Raw genomic sequence first — 19,175 nt, forward strand, 5'->3', positions numbered from 1 at the left:
ATCAAGGTATGAAATAAACATTCTGACCATGTTTTACCTTTAATTCCTTAACGATTTAAGCTGAATTTCCTAGAAATTTTATAAAAAATAATTTAAAGTAAACAATTATTGGTGAGTTATCTTACTTTGTTTCATTTAAAAAAAAAGACTGAAACTCTACTTATAATAATATAAATCAAAGGAGACAAGTCTTGATTATCTGAGTAGCTAATTTTTCACATTCTTGTCTCAGTATCTTTAACGCTCAGGTAAGGATGCATAAAGGAGCCTCCAACTGTAGGCCAAAGCCATGTTTTTCCTTTACCATATTTCTAGAATTCAGTATAGACAATGACCTTGAGCAAACAAAAAGGTTACTCAAGTTCATCATTAGCATAAGGTTCAGGTCAAAGTCTCAGAAAACAACTGCTAGCTGAGGTCCAGTTAATATTTCCAAATTTGTGTATTACATTTCAATATAGAATAGCATTGCTTAGGACAGCAGCACCCATAAAGTTCGAGTTTTAAAAATAGTATTTTGAAATGGTTACATAATTATGTTACCAAACTTTAGAGGATGTGAACGAACGCTTTTATTGTTGTGAGTTCAGCAGAAGAAATAACAATATTTTGGGTATTAATGCTATTTTATTGCAACAAAAATTACTATTGTTAAATGCTATCTGCTAACAGGGAAGGTGTTTTGCTACTCAAGTCAAATTACAGTTGCCTGACTCACAATAAGTAGGATAATTCCTTTTTCAAATAATAATACTTTTGTGTCTCAGACTTCTGATTAGACATGTTCTCAAGTGCTGAGCAATCCTTAGAAATAGTTCAATCATTTTGTATTTCAGTCTCATAAGACAACATATCATCTCTTTGAATATTAACTATGAGTCTGGCAAAAATATGGGTTTAGTGTTCTACTCTGTCATTGGCATTTCTAATCAGCAGAGATTTCCCTGATGGCAAATCAAATGTCAGCATGATACATTTTAAATATTTTACATATAGATACTAACAATGTGTATTTTAAACATTTAGATTTTAGCACATCTAATACTATAATTTCATGTATACCACACTCTATTGGCATTATCAATGCATTCCTCTTTCTTACCAAAGAGAAGGTGTTCAAGTATATGAAATGGTGAATACTCCATCTTTTTTCCGGGCATTAATCCAAGGAGCAGATGCTGGGCAAAGTCCACATAGATTTGTGATTGCTCGTACAAACAATTCCTAATTAAGATTCTTTAATTGGGGCACTGACCAAAAAAATGTATGCCTCCAATAGGACTATATTCCTAATTACTGGAATTCTCATTAATTTGATAAATATTCCTCAAGCTAATAGGGGTGAGTGGTATTTATTACCATGTTCAGTCTTCAATAAGCTATTGAGGCAGACTTCCTGTTTACATTTGGGAAAATTGAGTCTCACCTATGTGACTGGTACAAAGTTAAAGAGTTAATATGTAATAATACTGGAATTATTCTTAATTCTGATGTCAAATCTTAAACTCATTTTATTCTGCCTCACTTCCACACAATTATTCTTCGAGGAGGTGAAAGAAGGTTTCATTTACTCCTTAAGTCATCTTCTGCTTCTCCTAAATGTCTTTTCTCAGCATAAATATTTCTCTTTGCTGTTCTGGGTACTTGTCTTTTTCTCTTTCCATCTGCACACTCTTGATTTTACACTCCTAGTATCTTGTAAAGCACTCGCCACCACAACTATTTGCTTGATTAAACTACCGGAAGTATTTTTGAAAGCCTATGTATTTCTTCACCTGATTTAATCAAGAAACCTAAAATTTTGTTCCAATTTAAATGGCTGCAAATGATGAAATTTTTGGCCAACTGCAAATATTTGCACTTTACAATGAACTGCACATAAATGTATCCAATAGAATAAAAATATATTAGGTTTTGATACTATTATTTATTCAATATCTATCTATGAGTTTCTTTAAAAGCCAGGAATTGTATATTATTTATTCTCTCTCCATATCTCCATTCTATTTTCTCCACAGAATTTTGTCTTCATGAAATATAATTTCATGCTCAAAACTATTTTATTGATTACACTATCATACTTTTCTGAATCAAAAACATACATAAATTATGCATTTTTAAAAATGCTTTATAATAATAAGGTTTAAATATCTCTTCTGGATTGATTTATCATTGCAATTTTATTAGTACCAGCAAAATATTAATATATTACTAACTTTAATAATTTCTAAAAAGAAAATTTTGTTTCAAATATATCTATTAAAGAGATGGAAAGGCCTATTTTATTTTTTTCAAATTAATTCTTTTATCTACTAATGAATATAACTTATTGCTTGAAGGAAATGCTATTGAGCATGAATTCTTTCTTTTCTTTTTTAAAATAAGTGTAAAACATAATTATAAATATAAAAAAGGTTTGAAGCGTTTTTCACTTAAATTGATGAAAATGGAAGGGTTTTTTGTAACAGTCGCCAAATTCTTTGAATTTCTCCAAAATTTTATACCAAAATAATCACAAGTAATTTATAATCAAAAATATTTTTAATGATCTACCAGATGAAAACTCAAATCTTCCTTCAAATTGTTTAAAGTAAAGATATGGAAAACAATTGACTTTCAAAAGGATATATCACCCAGTTAAAGTCATTCACTCCCCCCTCCCAACGGAAATGTTTTGAAGTGTCTGTTACATTCAAGGAGATTTTATACACCACAGGAAAATGCACCATATGTCAAGGTAGGTGAGAAGTCAGTGCTTCTCTTCTGAAGTGTGATAAGGCAGTTCTGAAAGAGGAGTGATGAAAGAGCAGGTGGGATCTAAAGCAGATTAATTTAAGAAAATGGTATAATGAAAGTTGAGGAATTCCCTAAAATCAGTTATTACTGAAAGTCTGGCTGCCTCCAAAGGTAGGTGAACTCCAGTTTGAAGATCCTATTCTAAATGATCAGCTCCAGTTAACTGCAAATTCCTTGTAACTAATAATACAGAGGTCATTTACCTTCCTAAAACCTTCTATTTCTGTGGGAAGCAAACATCCCAGAAGATTTACATCTCCCTCTCCCATTTCCTAAGCAAAACAAACCTTATTTTTTCTCTCAAATTTAGTTTTTAACCTTGTTCTCATTCATTCATTTGCATATTAACAAAGAATACATTACTGTGTTTCGTGCTTTTGATACATGCACGGTTCTGTCTTTCCGTTGATTATGAAATTTCTGCAATCTTCTAGATTATGGTGACCAGAAGGTAGTGACGCTAGGTTCACTATTCTCTAACTTCCCTCTGGAATTCAAGCAAAGTAACAAACATGACCTACATTGTGATGGTCAAACCCTAGGTGGTTGTGAAATTAGAAACCTTTATGAACCAATGAATTCAAAAAGAGGATTGGATCAGCCATAGAAAAAAAGGATATGTCTTCTTACTGCAAACCCAAGAGTCCAACTAGAAAGAGGGAAATCACTTTATTACTGTAAGAAATTAAGGAAAAGTCTTTCTAAGTAACTAGATACCAGGTGATACGTTAATTCCCTCAAGCAAGGAAGCTGCATCTGGCACAGCAGCTGCAACTGGAGTCACCATCTGGTTACGTTTGATAATCCACTGTCATTCTCCAAGTTCCATCTGTCTTCTGCACAGTCCAAACACACGGATTGAATGGGGATGTGGTGGGGATCACCAGCCCTGCATCTTTCAAGTCCTTGATGATGGCACCAATCTCTATAATTCTTCCAGCAATGCAGCATTATTTTAGGTTTACTATTTTCCTAGGAAGAGGCAGTTGTAGTTGCTTCCACTTGGCCTATCCCATCATAATAGTTCTCAATCCACAGGTCAAGGAACCAATGTGGGATTCTGTCAGCTCCTGAGTATATCTATTCCACTTAGGCATTCCAGAATTGGGGAAATAACCACAGAACGGGTTCCCAGGGGCCCATCTGGCCCAATCTAAGATGGATCTAAGCCCAAACTGCATTGATCACCTGATCTTCATAAGTTCCTACTCTGATTGGTAGATCAGTGATATTTTGGGTCTCCTGGAGTTGACATCAACTCAAAGCAAGAGTACAGTAGTCATATAGCATGGTCCTTCCTCAAGGGGACCTGGTCTGCCCTTCATTTAAAAGGTTCTATGTCTATTAACTGGCTGAAGGCCGGGAATTGATTCAGGGGCTATGACTCACTGTTTTATGATTCAGGTTAGACTTCTGTTCACTGGACCTAGAAATTTTCTGCTTAATACAGATCAAGTAAGAATTCAGTAGGCTTCCTATCTATTTTACTTCTAGGAGCATCATGATCAATTAGCCAATGTCACAGGTCTGAGTGAGTCAGACTATTCCGATTGCTGCCCTCCATTATGGCAGCCATGCCCGCCTTGCCTTCCATGATTGAGTAATGCTATGTGGCTTTTGTCACTCTGGGATCCAACTACTCCCACTGCACGTAGGTTTCCTAATTCAGTGATTGCAGTTCCCACTGTAAGGTCTGGCCTACAGAGAAGAGTGATTGCAGAGCTTGTCAAGAACTCTGAGACTCTCCTCACAAATTTATTTCTCACAGTACTGGTGACAGGTATGTCTTCTCGACACTCCCAGTGTGGGTGAGTAAGTCATAAAAGACAAATCCACCCTAACATTCAGTCTTCTAAGTATCTGAATCTGTTCCTCTATATTAAACAAGGACAAGTCACTCAATGGGGGCCAGCGTTCTTGTTTTTCTAAGTTTTTATTTTAACCACCCGGTGCTTATCTGGACAAGTGCACTCCTTAATCCCCATCACCTATTTCACCCATCCCCACACTCCTCACCCATCTGGTCACCAACAGTTTGTTCTCCATAGTTAAGAATCTGTTTCTTGGTTTCTCTCTTTTTTTTCCCCTTTGCTCACTTGTTTTGTTTCTTAAATTCCACATGAATGAAATCATATGGTATTTATCTTTTTCAGACTGACTTACTTTGCTAAGCATTATACTCTCTAGATCCATCCATGTTGTTCAAATGGAAAGTTTTTTTTTTTTTATAGCTGAGTAATATTCCATTATATATAAATACCACATCTTCTTTGTCCATTCATAAATTTATAGAGACACTTGGGCTGCTTCTATATCTTGGCTTTTCTAAATAATGCTGTTATAAACATCAGGATGAATGTGCCCCTTTGAATCTGTATTTTTGTATCCTTTGAGTAAATACCTAATAGTGCTATTGCTGGATCATAGGGTAGTTTTATTCTTAACGTTCTGAGGAAACTCCATGTTGTTTTCCAGAATAACTGCACCAGTTTGCATTCCCACCAACAGTACAAGAGGGTTCCTTTTTCTCCACATCCTCACCAACACCTGTTTCTTGTGTTGATTTTCGCTATTCTGACAGGTGTGAGGTGATAGCTCATTGTAGTTTTGATTTGCATCTCCCTGATAAGTGTTGATGAGCATCTTTTCATGTGTCTGTTGGCCACCTTGGGCCAGCTTTTGAATCAAGTTTCATCCAGCCAACTACACAAATTGTTATATTTCATCCTAACTCCCTGAGCTGCAACATTAAGTGCAGAATTTCTCTCTAGTAAGCTCATATCCAAAAGTTGGGCCTAATCCAACTGTTTGCTCCTTCTAACATTATTGTACAACCTCAACATCCATTCTCACAAAAGTTTCCTGTATTTCTGTCTGTATAAATTAGAAACTCAAGTAGTTCTTTTGGTATAGAACATTCTGCATGGATCACATTTGTACCTCACCTTGAGGGGCCTCCTGGGCTTTGAGTATAGTTACAGGTCCAGAAGAACAGAAGGGTGGTGGGGTCCTGAGGAGAATCAGCAGTGTCCTACATGGCACTTAGCTCAGGGGAGGCCATTACAGTTTCCACAGGCAACATGGGTGGAAAGGCACCAACTGCTGGGCATTGGGGGGGGGGGGTCACTGTCCCTGGCAATGAAGACTCATCAGAACTTAGGGAGTTATGTCTCTAGTTTCTCCCCACAGGTTCTTCTGTGGTTCTTCCCACACATCCTCAATCCAACGTACTACATCCGATTCTTTCCTAGTCAATACCCTCCCTTTAACAGTAGACACCCTGTGAGGTTAATAGTTCAACTTGCTTTGCAATTCAGCCTGTCACAGGGTGGGGTTCTGAGGCACGTGCAGCAATCTCAGCCTGGAGGCTCAGGACATAAGCATGTCTTTCAGGCCAACGCTGCATCACTTGAGCTTGGAATCTGAGTCCCTGGGCTCATCCTTCTCTTTCAGCACTTTTCCCAGTGACCTGAAGAGCTATCAGCCAATCTCATTATATCTGATAGTTTTCCAAAAACATTCCAAGAGACTAAATGCAGTCACCCAGCTCCTTGCTTTTTGTTATGTGGTTGATTAGGATGATTCAACAGAGATATTTTGCATGTTTCTCTTGCCAAGAAATGTCATGAGTTATGGTTTATAATTGGAAATAGAGTTACCATTTTAATCTAGTCATATTAGAGAGCCAATTCCAGAAACCCCAGAACCAATTTTGGAAAACTCATCCTTAACATTCTGTTTCTCTAGAACGACTCTTGGATCAAAACCCATATTAATCTGGTTTCTCCAGAGAAACAGCCAGTAGGAGATGTGTGTATGTGGTATGTATATATATGAATGCACACATGCACACACACACCCATCACCATCTCTCCTAGAGACAGGAATATAAAGAGATTTACTATAAGGAATTGGCTCAGTCAATTATGGAGGCTGAGAAGTCTCCTGTCTACAGCTTAGACTCAGACTGAAACCCCGCCTTAGGCTCTTCTGGGTCTCCAGCTAGGCAACTGCAGATCTTGGGACCTCTCATCACTTGTTGAGAGAGAAAGTGTGTAAGCAGGAATGAGATTCATAGGTCAATAACAATTAAATGAATTAAAGACAGTATTCAAAAGAGCACTACATACTTTCCAAGGATATATACAAATCTAATGCTATATATTAAACATATTAGAATGGAAGCTTTCAGGCAGTGTGAGATGAAGATAAAGGGAAAATGATTAAAAAATATGAGAGATGGGACTTTTACCAAAGGTGATCGGATGCTGTGGCCTGAGGAGATGATGAACTAACCTCGAACACCCAAGAACAGATAAAGAAATACACGGTGAGTGCTTCAAAAAAAAAAAAAAAAAAAAAAAAGATGAACAAAAAGCAGCGATTTGGGACATGTTCTATCTGATAGTAACATTTAATAAAATTGAAATAATTAAATCTGTCCCATGCTGTCAAAGGACAGCAGGATAGAGGAAATAGCCCAGATATGAACTACTATGTATAAGTATGACACATTGTATCTAAAAAGTAACTATTCTGCCCACATACAAGCACACACTTCATTCTTTCTCTTGAGAAAGAACAAAGTGGTTCAGACTTGAAGTCTGGTCATTCCTCCTCCCTGACTCACGTCAATAGGAACAATAATTTGAAAAACTTTTTGACCAGTGTTAAATCAAGATTTTTAATTGCTCACTTGCCCAGTCACGTTTTTCTCTGGACCTGCTGAACTGGAATTTGACACGTGGGGGAGAGAACAGTTGGATGGACTGACTGAAAGAAAGAGGAGTGTAACATAGGAAAGAGGAAAAAAAAAAAACATTTTATTTCTTGAACAGGCAGTGAAGTGGAATGCATTGTAAGAATAAGCTGACTTCTAGTGTGTAATTAATGCTGCCTGCCATAACAAACAGTGTCTGTGAACTCAGGTGCCACAGTTAAATGTCATCCAGGGGCTCTTTAGGACTTCACTGTCCAAGAAGACAGCCACTAGCCACATGTTCTTCCCAGCATTTGAAATGTGCCCAGTACAGATTTGATTCTGAAGACTTAGTACGAGAAAATGACTGTAAAGTATCTTAATATTTTTTATATAAAAAACATTTTAAAGTGATAATATTTTGCATACATTGGGTTAAATGTATTTTTAAAGTTAATTGTGCCTGTCTCCTTTGACTTTTTATGTATCTACTAAATGTATAAAGTTACATTTGTGGTTGTGTTTGCATTTTATTTCTATTTGGCTACAATGCTCGAGGGCCTTTTTATTCTAAGTAGTGACTCCAGGATTTTGGACTTTTTAAATCCCTGACTGAAGTTGTTGCTTGAGCCATTTATTAAAACTTGGCACAACAAAATGATTTGTAGGCTGGACTATCATCTATATTTTGCTCATCTGAGACAGAATAAAGTACAAGGGAAATGTGGGGAAGTATAAACTGAGGGCCAGTAAGTGACTTAGTGCTCACCACCAATGATCTCAGTAAAAAACAAACCAAACTTTAAACTCTCACAAAAACAAGATGCGAACCAAAAAAGCAGACATTGCTTCATGATCCTTTCTGATTTGAGGCCCATTCTTATAAATTTGCCAGGTCCCAAAAGGTTGGAAGTGGGAGAGGAATACTTGTTTTTAATGTGAGAAGAGTCAACAGAGGAGAGCACAAAAGTGTCTGAGGCCTCCTCCTTGGCTTGAACTCTCATTAGTACTGTATTGTGTTTTTATTCAAATATTTAGAATTCAATTACTAGCAAAGAGGTTCAAGGATGTCACAATTAGTATGTGCCCACAGTATTATTTATTTTAAAAGACATAATGGGAGAAACAAGACATTTTAAAAAGGCTAACAGACTTAACAGCTTAGGTAACGTTCTATGTACGCAACAGACGCTATAATGAAAAAAACAACAGAAGCAACACCAGACCTTTGACATTTGCTTAGGAATCTCATTTAACTCTTTATTTTTATGGGCACTAATATTAGTATTTGTATTTTATGACCAGTAGCTAGAGTTAGGATCCAATTTCCAAAAGGTCTTTAAATGAATATATATATCCATTTATATTTATATATAATTATATTTATATGTACATAAATATATATGTATCTCAACATTGAATTATAGGACTGTTAAAACTAATTAAAAATATCAGTACATGTAATCAAATAATATCAGGAATCATGAGAGACTTCCAAACTTCATTGCATTTGTAAGTGGAGTGATTTTGGTAGGCCCATAATGGTGCCACAGTGTCTAAGATCTATAAGAATTGGGCGCCTGGGTGGCTCAGTTGGTTGAGCGGCTGCCTTCAGCTCAGGTCATGATCCTGGAGTCCCGGGATCGAGTACCGCATCGGGCTCCCTGCTCAGCGGGGAGTCTGCTTCTCTCTCTGACCCTCCCCCTCTCATGCTCTCTCTCTCTCTCATTCTCTCTCTCAAATAAATAAATAAAAAAAATCTTGAAAAGAAAAAAAATAAGATCTATAAGAATCAATTTATAAAATAAGCTACTATGTCCTGATGATTTTAGTTACAAACCTATTGTTACACTGCCTTTCAAGTGTTCCAAATGCATTTATAAATATTTTTCGTTTTTGCTGGCTGGTTTTCAGAGGTTTTTAGTTTCACATAAAACAAACTCAGGGCTCAGTTAAGTTACTGATACAACCTACTGGATCAAATATCCAAATTTTTATGTGTATTAAAATATTCACCTAACATCCTATATTTCCCTACTGCCAATTTTTCATACTACATTGAATGTTAGATCACTGAAGAAAAGAAAACCAAGGTCACTGGGGCGCCTGGGTGGCTCACTTGTTAAGCGTCTGTCTTCGGCTCAGGTCATTGATCCCAGGGTCCCACATCGGGCTCCTTGCTCAGCGGGGAGCCTGCTTCTCCCTCTGCCGCTCCCTGCCACTCTGCCTACTTGTGATTCCTCTTTCTCTCTCTGTGTCAAATAAATAAATAAAATCTTAAAAAAAAAAAAAAAAAAAAGAAAACCAAGGTCACTTAATCGAGGTACCTCTGGATGGGATCTAATAAGCTCCCCAAAAGTAGGTTATAGTTTTACAAAATTCTGAACAGGTTGATCAGGCACTTAATTTCCTGCTTAGATCTGGTTGGGTGCCTAATTTATTTTTAATTGACTGGGTGGTTTCTGCTCCTAAGATCCCTTGAAACTTAACTACTATTAGCTCTTTATTTTGAGTTGATGATACTTGAGTTTATAATTTTACATGCCCAACTGATCATTGCATTCAGGTAACAGCTGAATGCTGCTAACTATCCTGCTTCCCGGACTTTCTACCATCTCAGAAAGAGCCATTTGTCTCTCAGATGAGGAAGCAAAGACACCTTAGCTCTCCTGGTATGAACATTAGCCATTTCTTTATGAGATGCTCCATCTTATTTTGAAAAGAGCTTCATTGAGATATAATCCACGTGTCATATGGTTTTTCCATTGAAAGCATACAATTCAATGTTTTGTTTTTAGTATATTCGGAGTTGTATAGTAATGATACACACTACTACAACATGGAAGAACCTTAAACACATTATGGTAAGTAAAAGAAGCCAGTCACAAAATCCCACAATTTCACTTATGTGACATGGCCAGCTTAGGCAAATCTATATGGGACAGAAAGTAGATTATAAGTTGCCTGAGGCTGGAGGCTGGGGTGGGGGCTGCCGATTGGTGTGAGCTTCCTTTTAGGGGTGATAAAATTGTTCTAAAATTAGATCATGGTGCTAGAGGTGCTTTATTTTGAGCAATTTCCATCTGCCCCTGTATTCTCCCTTCTTCACTTGTCTTTTATTTTCTTCTGAAGAAGAGGCAAGCTTCTGTTTCCCCAGACCTGATAAGACTTTCCTCTACTTTCCACCAGAAAAACTGGCTTGGCTATATCCGAGCTGTGCACACGCAAACAGAGGGACACTTCGAGTTGGTGGGGGCGCCAATACTGGCTGGTTTTTATCACAACAGCTCCTAGCAAGGGCTCACTTTTGTCCTCTGTTACCCTCTAGTAGCCAGAACTCCCAATACTTTAATAACTTTGATACCTTTTTTCGCTGATTAATACTGTCCATTTAAAAGCTCTCACATTTAAAGCAGATGATGAAGGGTCTATAGTTGCCCCCACTCCCCATACACACACAAGCACATTCAACTTGCCCTTTTCTTTCATATTTCAAAGACGACGGGAGCCAAGAATATGCTAATGTCATAATTTCACTGTATCCATACCATTTTTTCTTACTTTAAAATTTGAAATCTTAGCAAGACTGAGTATGAACCTATATTCTCTTTTTCCCAATTTAGTAAGGTCAAGTTTACTTAAATTAAACTATGTTGAAAGTAGAAATGTCAGTTATTTATTATTTTAGCTGTATTCTCTCAATACATTTTATTTAGTATTCTTAGAAAATGTGGATAACCCTAAAATAATTAAATGTATAGCAATATAGCAATATATATTCTAAATGGTTTATTTTAAATCTTGGCAAGATAACTCATAAATGGAAGTTTTAAAAAGAGGTTACCTCTTGGATATTTTACTAGAAGATGTTTCATGACAAATTACATATTTTGACATTCCACTTGGAAGGCATACGGTCTAAGTTGTGAATCTCTCTAAGCTCCATTTTGCCCTTTGAGCCATCTAATTATTTTATAAAAGCCACAGAATCCAAGGCCAAGGTTCTTGTAAAGAGAAATATATAATATCCACAATGAAAAACAACACATTCAGTTAAGTTGATGTTATACCAAAAAAAAAAAAGGACACGCACCAAACTTGTTTTTTTTTGTCTCTTACGATTAGCCTCCTTTTATCATTCATATGATCTACAAAATCATATATATAATATGAATTATGTACTATTTAGCCTTATAAAACCCTTTCTGTTTTATATTTCAATGCAAGTACTTTTTTTCAATACTCCTTCTTCAGAGGGATACACTACTTTTATCAATATTGTTAAGATGGCACGTGTAGAATCTGTAAAGCAATCAGATACAGACGATAAGTCTGACCTTGATGTAATTTGGTTCAATAAGTAAGGAACTTATCTGCCACGCAGTCTAGAAAAGCAACTTCACTCCTTTGGGTCTCAGTTTCTCCATCTATAGAATAGAGGCACACCTCAGGGCGCTCCAGGGAAGACCAGAGGAGCCACACCGAACCTGTCAAACATCTAAACCCTACCTGGCCTACAGCAAGTGAAAGATTCAGCAAATAATGCCATTATCAGCACCACTATATTGACTTCTGTATAGGATTCTGCCCTCCCATCAACTGCTCTGGCTGAGGATTTAAGATCTCAGAAAATTTTTTTTTAAAAAGCTACTTAGAAAAATGACCACTAGTCACGTATTCCTCATTTAGTATCAGTAGGTGATACAGTCACAGTTCCAAGTTATTAGCATTCTGTGAAGTCAACTCTTAAGGTAAGGAAGCTGGCAACCTAGGACTGGCAGCTCCCATTTCACTAGCAATTGGTTTCATAATGAAATTCAGGAGAAAATGAGGGGTGGTAGCTTCCATGAAGCAGAGTGTATAGGGAACAGATCGGAAAATAGATCACAAAAGACAGACAACAAATTAATATGAAGCAGGCCTACTGAGAAGTCTACCATCTTGGAAATCCATGCTCCCTTGAATTTGGGCATTTGCTAGTGAGCTCTAAATGATTGTGGCCCTGTGTGAATGTGAATCCTTGGATATTAAATATTCTGGGTACTTTTTACCTTTCTTAAAAAAAAACCGTAAACCAAAATGTCCTTCAAACAGAACTCTATCGTGAATACCTCCCATATTAATAAATATAACTATATATATACATATATATAAAACTATAAATATATATATATATATAAACAATATTGTCGGCTCCCCAGATGGACCAACAAGTAAGTATATTTCCTATGACTGACTACCTGACGTCTTGCTGACTATCTTGTACTTCCATGTGGCCTTTGTTTCTATATGCTTCTTTTTATCTTGTCTATCAATCATATCTTTTTTATTACTTGGTTTAATTGCCTCTATTAGCTTTTTGCTATAGCTTTTGAAATTGCTCTATTGGTAGTTTTCAGTAGAAATTACAAAATACATATTTAATTTATTATAGTCTCTTTGAAAGCAATGCTTTTCCACATATCAAACAACACACAACATAGTATTTTTTAACTGCATTTAGCCTCCTTCTGCCTTTTTTTGTCCTTGCTATACTTTTTACGTCTACAGACTTTATAAACCCAAACATTATTCTTATATGTATTCTTATATGTATTATTATTGCCTTAAATAGTCAATACTCTTGGATATATGTACTCATATATTTATAAATTCTAATGATATTCATTCCTTCCTGTACCTCTATGCTTCCAAAAAAAGTATTTAGTATTTGTTATGTTTTGGGCCTGTTGGTGATGAGGTCTGCGTTTTTGTTTCTGATAATATCTTCATTTTACTTCAATTTTCAAAGACATGTTTATGGGGTATAGAATTCTATATTGAGAGTTTTTGTTTCCCTTTATCACCTTAAAGTTTCCATTTCATTATCTTTTGGTTTCTGTAATTTCTGTTGCTGTTGGTCTCCCTAATCTTTTGTTATTAGCAATTTTCTACAATATACCTGGGTGAATTTTTTACTTATATTTATTTTGCTTGGGGTTTGATGAGTTTCTTCAATCAGTGGTAAACATCTTTCACCAGAATTGTCTTCCAGCATTATTTTTGTCTTATTATTACTCTTTTAAAAAATAATACTTAAGTAAGCTCTAGGCCCAACGTGAGGCTCGAACTCACAACCCCAAGATCAAGAGTTGCATGCTCTACCAATGGAGTCTGCCAGGCGCCCCTCCCCTTTCTTCCTAAGACTTACATTATATTAGAAAATGTTTTTCTTTTACATGTATATATTGTTTTTTTCTATTACTTTCATGTTTTCCTTCTGTGCTTTAGTTCAATATTTTTTCCCCTTAATTTAATTGCTTCAGGCTTTTGAATCTTATCTTTAGTTGGGTGCATTTGCTGTCAAACCCACCCAATGTGTTCATCATTTCAGGTAGGATTTTGCAGTTCTAGAAGGTTTGTTGGATTGCTGCATGTCAATTCTAATAGTGTTTTTAATACTTCCTTTCAACCATATTGTCTATCTTTCCTTCTAGTTAACTTATTATAGTTGTTTGAAAATCTTTGCTCACTTCAACATTTGGATCATCTCTTAAATCTGTTATTTACTGTCTCATTGTCAGATTGCTTATCAATTTTTCCTATTGCTTTGCTTGTCTAGAAATTTTTAATTTAGACTTTATATTATGTGTGACACTCAGTAGATTCTTTAAAATTTAACTTACTCTAAATAATGTCATATTCTGTTTTGGCAGGAAATCAAATTACCAGTGGATACTAGTCAAAATACTAGTGGCATTCCTTGATCCTTTTAAGCTTTGGATACAGGTTTTGTTAGGGAGTGTCTATACCCAATTTTGATCTTACTCCTAGAGGAGAAAACTTATTCTTAAGAATGGTCTTGACTCCTATGACATTCAGCCTTTCAGATGAATACCTGAGATATTCTCAAAGGTCTTTTCACTCTGGCTGGGTCAGAATCCTGTTATATCTCCAACAATGAAAATTTTGAAATATCTGTTCAAATTTCAGTCTCCCAGGAGTTATTCTCTGATAGATTTCCTGGAATTTCACCCTGCATACACTACAGCTTATGGATCTGCCAAAGACTGATGAGGAATCCTAAGCCAGATATTTGGAGATTGGAATGAAAACCTGGGGGCAAGAAGGCCCAACGGGGTTGGACGTAATGTGAAGACTTTTGTATGATATATTAGCATCTTCCAGGATTGTCCACCACAGAAGCAGCATTAAATAGGGAAGTGTTATCATACTGAGGATGTTTGAGATTTAAGAAGTTTCATTGATCAACAATAAAACTGGATAGGAACCAGATTATGACGGACCTTGCAGGCTATGTTGAAAAGTTTTAATTTTATCCTCTAGAAGGAAAAGGGGCTACCTTTCTCCTGTAAAGAGCAGAGAAGTAAGGATTAATGTTTTAGAAAGCAATTCAAAGCTGGTGTGAAGAGGACTGAGGAACACCCAGGAAGAGGGAAAACTTTTGAGGAGGGTGGTACAATAATCCAGGAAAGGAATAATTAGCATTCAGCAAGTGATGAAAGAGCAGGAAGATTTGAGTGACATTTCCAAAGCTGGGAATACTTGATAAAAAATTAGATGTGAATGGGGAAGGCAAAGGAGGCACTTAAAATGACTTCTTCATTTCCAATTTGGATGTAGATTCTACATCAGGAAGACTGGAAATATAGTAGAATGGGCTAACCGTCGTGAGAGAGGCTTTTACTTTAGTTTTGACACTTTGACATGAATTATTTAATTTGAGGTATAATGTGTTTTACTACATATTCTAACCTATGGACTGCAGGTTAAGGAAACCAGGAGAAAACATACTTTTGAGAACTGTACTAGAAATTATGGTTTTGAAGACTTCATAATAATAGGAATGAATGCATGAAAATAGTAGGTATACCATTATATATAAACTACAATTACAACCGACTGAAATCTTATGTATGACCACATGTATAAAATTTTATGTAATTATATAAAGTCTAGCAAAAATTTATTTATAGGTTAACATGACCCCAGAACTATGAAAAAGGCTATATCACCAAAAATCCCTCCTTACCAAAAATATGGAAAAAAAATTAATCATCTCCTAAGATGAACTTACTAACATTTTATTCCATGGGTTTTCAATTTCATATACAGGAGTTTAGAGAAACACAGGCAAGTTTTCCTTTCTTTTTAGTAAAGATGATGTACATCCTCCTATAAAGCCATGAAATGCTTTTAGATATTCACATTCAATATAGCCTATGCAGTAAAAATTAATCCCACATGTAACTGCAGTTCCATTTTTGCTGATGCTCAAAAGCATTTGGAGTAGTCATTAGTAAAATACAGAGAAATCTATATGTCTGCTAAGATTCCTTTCTTAGGCTTCGGGGTATACAAAGTTCAATCAGCAATGACTGTCAGATTAGATTTGGATAACATTTAGTGTGTATGATCACTGGTATTTCCTTTATCCTTTCTGCAATGAGGATTAATTGGGTTCATGACCTCAACAGAGGAAAAATGCCGATAGTTGTTGCCCAATGGACATTTAAGTTTCAGACATTATCTTCTTGTGGTAATAGAGCTGTTCTATACATATTAAAAGGAACCTAATAAACTGAAGAATGGACTAAAATGTATAATTAAAACACTGAAGTATGCTTTTAAATTGGTTAGTTGTTTCGGAAACTGGCACTTTTGTCCGATAATGGTGGCAATACGTTGAAGCATATAGAAAGTGAAATGCAAATTTCACTTGCATTAGGTTGTGAAACTAAATTATCAATCTCCCAAATTGAGATTTTCTTTCCTTACCCTCTTTTAATTCTTTAATTTGACTCGTTATAGAGGCAGCGATCATAGGCTTATTTGTGACATGAGGGGAAAAAATCTTAGAACTTGTATAACCATGTCAAGAGAATCTGAGTTGCCTGTCTTCATGAAAAATAATAGGCTATAAAAATTACAAAGATGTTAAGAAAAAGCAGAAAGTGCAAAAATGGTGGCAGTAATCGACATAATTCACACAGCAGAGAAAAGCTTCAAGTTGCCATAAATTCCTTCACAAAAGGAAAAGAGAAAATAAGATGGATAAAAGCCATTCAAAGACAGGATGGACAGAACAAAGAACTGTAGGTAAGCTGTAGCTTAAATAATGACAAAAGCCAATTAAATATTTTCCTCCATCTGAACTTCTGTATCACAAAACAAAGAGACCGAGGTTGACATTTTCTGAAAATGGCTTCTCTTCAAAACCTCCATCATGACCAGCCTTCTAATTAACTTAGATGTTAAAACCAATGATCCCCTCTAATTTTAGTCATTTTTTTAAGAAAGGAATGCAATATCCTATCCTGAGAGTGCTTTTATATTATACTTTGTTGTAAGTTGGAAGGGGAGAGCGTAAACATGGATTCCTGTAGAGATGAAGTATACACCAGAAGCTTAGAGCCAGAGAAATGATCTTAGAAAGATGTGATAAATATAGTATTATAAAAATCTCCACTTGAGAGTGACAGGAAATTGAAACAAAGTGTAAAGAAAAAGTGCAGTCTTTAAAGGCAAACGGACAGCAAATATTTATAAATATACTAAACTACTCATGGAAGGTCATATAAATACTAAGTACTTTTTAACTCAACCCTGAATGGTATAATTGCTTATTACTCATCCTGACCTCAGAACAGAAATTCATCTTTAGTATCAGCAGCCAAGCGTACATGGTTTCCTTTCCCCAGGAACAGTTGTTGGAGGCCCTTTTCCCAGCACATATCAAGAATTGCATTGAGGGAAGTAAAACAAGGGTAATTTTTTTGGTGATATAGTTGTCCTTTCAAAGGGTAAACATCCTCACCCTAGATTAAAGATATCCTAAAGGATATTCTTATATGATTTATAACTGAGTATTTTAAAAGGTATCCTTAGTTTTGGGGAATAATAATTCTATGTTACAACATTTCAAGGTAACTTTAACATTAACTCTCATAGAAGTCAAAGAAAAATATTTTCCTTTGATCATTTTTCTTCTTATGACAATAACGTATTTTCAAAGAAAAACAAAGATACGATGAAACAAGATAAAATTTATCAAAAGTTCACCATCCAGAGACAATCATAGTTAACATTTTGGTGGAAATTCTGTTCATTATTCGTACTTAACAGATACAATTATGAACCTATTTTAACAAGAGAATCATGATATACATATTTTCTAGTAGTCTGCATTTCTTTTTAGACTACTATATAATAACAGATTTTTGTTTCAAAGTGCTCTGCTTAATATCATTGTCAAATATGTCATAGATGTAGACTGGATATTTAGTCATTCAGAAAAAGGTTCATTTTTTCAGAGCTAATATTTTTGCTAAGTGCCTACAGGTATGTATTACTAATATTAATCCAAGCACTGTTATCTTACATTTTATGAAGACAATTCTCTAGTTTCAACTAAATTTTTTTTTAATGATAATCAAGACACTGTTCCAGGTTTTTTCACTACCAAAGCATATATTTTTATGAGTTCATCATAATTATTTTATCATCACGAATAAAAATGGAAGGAACTAAGGAGCAAAAAAACCCCACCAGGGATATTACTTAAACTTTACTCAAAGAATAATGTTTCTTTGGATGTGGAGTTTTGTTCTTTACTTGTAGAATATCCTATACTTCAATTCCCAGTGAGCTCTACCTATGTTCAATAGTGGAAAAATCAAAGGCAGATTTTCTACAAATAAAAAATAAAGAGCATCTACATTAGGAAAGCAATCTAGTTAACGAAAAGTGTTCATCTCTCTTAGCACATAATGTGTGTGCATGTGTGTGTGTGTGTGTGTATTTAAAGATATCATGTATCTTTAAACATATATGTTTAAAGATAAAATGTATGCCTACAAATTTATGGAACCTGAAATATGATGCAAAGGGTAAAAAACATCAGGAACTTTCTGATAAAGAAAATGTCCATTCTACTCTTCATCATTATGCGTGTGATGTCTTTCATGTATTAAATTACCCAAAACTCTTTTTTGCTCTACCCACATATTGCTCAATTAGCAGGAAGCTATCTTAACTAAAATTCAATAAATCTTTAAAGGACAAAAACTGACAAAAGTACTCTCACCTTCTGGAAGGGGCACATGGAATCAAATTTGGGCTGATTCACCTGAGACGGGACAGTAAGAACAGATGCCTGGTTTTACCAGATTTATTTGTCCCTTCATGATTTTCTGGCTAAGGAAGAGAAACTTAATGGAAAGAAACTGATATTAGCATTGGCATTATAGCTTGATTGCGATTCGCACATTCTTAATTGACTGTTTTTAGTTGAGTCAGTGAATAAATACTCAAAGCTACCTATTTCTCTTTGTGGACAGCTTTTTGATCAGTGAGATTGCGAAGCATTAGATGAGATTATCAGTGGAGTTTGAAAGATGCAGCAATCAAAAGTATGTTCCTGCTACATAACTGTATGAGAAATAATGGATTTTAAGTCTCACAGTTTTATACTAAGCCCCAGAGGTGTCATATTGTGGAAGGAGCCTGGAGAATTTGTTTCAGCCAGTTTGAAAAAGGATGATTATTATCCAAAGATGCACAATAAAAGGAGACCTCTTTTTTAATATAGTGCTAAGTAGAAACAAAAATAATGCTGAGATGCTAAGATCACTTTCATTTTTTAATGTACGCTCATGACAAATTCCATAAAGTAAAAAAG

The sequence above is a fragment of the Phoca vitulina genome, unplaced genomic scaffold (genome assembly GCF_004348235.1).
Source record: "Phoca vitulina isolate PV1807 unplaced genomic scaffold, GSC_HSeal_1.0 scaffold15, whole genome shotgun sequence".
In the NCBI taxonomy this organism is placed as follows: domain Eukaryota; kingdom Metazoa; phylum Chordata; class Mammalia; order Carnivora; family Phocidae; genus Phoca; species Phoca vitulina.